Genomic DNA, 3,677 nt, shown 5'->3' on the forward strand with positions numbered 1-3,677 from the left:
TGCCCACTTACAAAGAAATGAAGGGTCTATCATTTTTATCCTAGGTATATTTTAACCAGTTCCGACCACCTCCTGTACATTTACTGCGGCAGGCTGGCTCGTACAGGCAAAGCGATGTAGGGATTCGTCGCTCGCCTGGGAGGAGCCAGGGGGCGAGCGGGCGAGTGTTGTAAACACAGCTGACCGTTGTTCTCTATGGAATGATCACAGAGCTCCTGTGATCCTTCATAGGATCGCATGTCTCTGTGATCATTTCACAAGTCCAACCCCCATACAGTTGGAATCACTCCCCTAGGGTCACATTTAACTCCTTGATCACCTATACCGTTAACCCCTTCCCTGCCAGTGTCATAATTACAGTAACAGTGAACTGATTACTGTAGTAATGTCACTGGTACCCCCAAAAGTGTCAAATGTCAGTCAGGGGATCTGTCCGCCGTAAGGTCGCAGTCCCGCAAAAAAAATAAAATAAAAATACAGAATACCTTAACCACTTAAGCCCCGGAAGATTTTACCCCCATTCCGACCAGGGGGTATTTTGCGATTCGGCACTGCGTGACTTTAACGGACAATTGCGCGGTCGTGCGACGCTGTACCTAAACGAATTTGGCGTCCTTTTTTTCCCACAAACAGAGCTTTCCTTTGGTGGTATTTGATCACCTGTGCGATTTTTTGATCACGCGCTATAAACAAAAAAAGAGCGTCAATTTTGCAAAAATAACAATATTTTTCACATTTTTTTATATGAAATTCCCCCCCAAAAAAATGTAAAAATCAAAATTTTTTAACATTTTCGGCCAATTTGTTTTATGCTACCTATGTTTGGTAAAAAAAAAAAAAAAAAAATCGCAAAAAGCGTATTTTGATTGGTTTGCGCAAAAGTTATCGCGTTTATTAACAAAGGGAAAGATTTTTGTCATTTTTGTTTTTTTTTTTAATGCGTAATGGCGGCGATCTGCGATTTTTTTTGCGGTACTGCGACATTGCGGCGGACAGATCGGACCCTTGACTGACATTTTTGACACTTTTGGGGTTACCAGTGACATTTCTACAGTAATCAGTGCTATATATATGCACTGTTACTGTAAAAATACACTGGTAGTGAAGGGGTTAACTTTTTTTGGGAGGGAGGGGCTGTGTGTGTCCCTAGGGGCGTGCTTTCTACTGTGATTGGCTGTGGCTTCAGCTGTAAGGACACTGATCAACGGATCTACATAGTAGATCCATGTGATCAGTGTCTTTGCAGCGAGGAGAAGGACAGGTGGCTTGTTTACATTCTCCCTCTCCCCCGCCGATCGCCGAGTGGGTGGGTGGATTTCAATCTTGATTGGGTGTTTCTAGACAGACTGCATTTGCATGCAAACATGTTGCTAAGCTTCCATGAATAAAATAACTGAAATCCAATTAATAAAAAGGGAGGGCCAGGGACACTCAGGCTGGGACTCTTCCAGGTTCAGCTGGCAGCTCACCTGATGACGTGCCCCCTCCTTTTTTGCCGTCCTCCCGCCGCATATATACTGCGTCAGGCTGTCTCGGCTGCGCGAATCGCCCTACCTGTACGGCGATCCTGGGGGCGTGCGCCCCCCATTTGCCAGCAGGGAAGCTGATTCACGGGGCCGGCAGACCGTGATTGCCGCCACGCACCCGCGATTACTCCCCATGGGAGAACACAGCAGACCGTTGTTCTCTCAGGAATCGGCACACAGGTCCAGTGATCCTCCTCTTTAGGATCACAGGTCTCTGTTTTGATTCCACAAGTCCCTCCCCCTCACAGTTAGAAAACACTCACCTAGGCTCACACTTAACCCTTTGATCGCCTCTGAGTTAACCTCTTCCCTGCCAGTGTCATTATTACAGTAACAAGTGCATATTTTTAGCACTCATTACTGTAATAATGTCACTGGTCCCCCCAAAAGTGTCAGGTGTCCGATCTGCCTGCCGCAATGTCACAGTCCTGCAAAAATTGCTGATCGACGCCATTACTAGTAAAAAAAAAAAATTCATAAAAATTACATATCTTTCCTCTAGTTTGTAGACGTAATAACGTTTGCGATAACTTTTGTGCAAACCAATTTAAAATACTCTTATTGGGATTTTTTTTTACCAAATATATGTTAATTGATTTTTACTTTTATTTGGAATGTTATATAACAGAAAGTGAAAAACATTGGTTTTTGGGTTTTTTTTTTTCAGAATTGTTGCTCTTTTTTTGTTTAAAGAAAAATATGTAGCAGAATACAAATCGGCCTAAATGAATGAAAAAAAAAAATTTTACTTTTTTTTTTTTTTTTTTTTTTTATTGGTAATGTTATATAGCAGAAAGTGAAATATATATATATATAATGTTTTTTCAGAATGGTCGATCTTTTTTTGTTTATAGCGCAAAAAATGCACAGGTGATCAAATACCACCAAAAGAAAGCTCTGTTTGTGGGGGGGGAAAAAAAGGACATCAATTTTATTTAGGTACAGCGTCACAGGACTGCGCAATTGTCCGTTAAAGTAACGCAGTGCCGAATCGCAAAAAAAGGCCTGGTCATTAACCACTTACCGCATACTAACGTAGGTCTACGTCGGTAAACTTTGCGGTAGTGTACCGGGATGATGCCTCTAGCTAGAGGCACCATCCCGGTACCGTGGTTTAGAGCCGACGGTTGGCTTTCCGTCGGTACCGACCGATGCGGCTCGGGAGCCGCTCGATCAGTACCCGGGGGGGCGTCCCCCCCCCCTCCCGCCGCCTTCCGTGGCTTTGCCCGGGGCTCCCGTCCCACCGGGAGCCCCGAGCACCCAGCCGGCACCCAGCCGGCTAGATGGAGTCCCGATGAATGCCGGAAACGGCATCGATCGGGTCTCCGATGACGTAACCCGGAGGCGGCGTCCATGACGTCACTTCCGGGTTACTGTGCTGCAAAAGGCGGCAAATTTGAAAAACGGCTGTATGCAAAAATGCCGTTTTCGGCGTTTTGCATACAGGGAAGTGTAGTGGAGGGGTCTAGGGTCTTTTAGACCCTCGATCCCTCCATAAAGTGTACCTGTCACTACATATTGGTGTCACAAGGGATGTTTACATTGCTTGTGACAGCAATAAAAGTGATCATATTTTTTTTTTTTTTTTAAACTTTAAAAAGTTAAAAAAAGAAATAAAATAAATGGGAAAAAAAAAAAAAAAAATTTAGCTGCCCCCGTCACCGTTAGCTCGCGCACAAAAAAAAACCGTATACGGAAGTCGAGCCGCAAATGAAATCGCTGTTCAAACCACACATGTGAGGTATCGCCGCGATCGCCAGAGCGTGAGCAATAATTTAAAAAAAAGAGCTACACTCTAACTCAAAACTGGTAACCGTTAAATAAATTTAAAGCGTCGCAGATTGAGATCTCCATTGACCGTAGTTTGTTGCGATCCCACGGGGGGGCGCAATTTTAAACCGTAACATGTTGGGTATCTATTTACTCGGCGTGACATGTTCTTTCACAATATACAAAAAAAATGGGCTAACTTTACTGTTTAGTATTTTTTAAAATTAGTGAAATGTGATTTTTCAAAAATTTTCCAAAAAAATGGCGCTTTAAAGACCGCTGCGCAAATACCGCGTGATAAAAAAATATTACAATGACCGACATTTTATTCTCCAGAGTCTTTGCTAAAAAAAATATATATAATGTTTGGGGGTTCTAAGT

This window comes from Pelophylax lessonae (genome assembly GCF_965119305.1).
Source record: "Pelophylax lessonae genome assembly, chromosome: 11".
In the NCBI taxonomy this organism is placed as follows: Eukaryota; Metazoa; Chordata; class Amphibia; order Anura; family Ranidae; genus Pelophylax; species Pelophylax lessonae.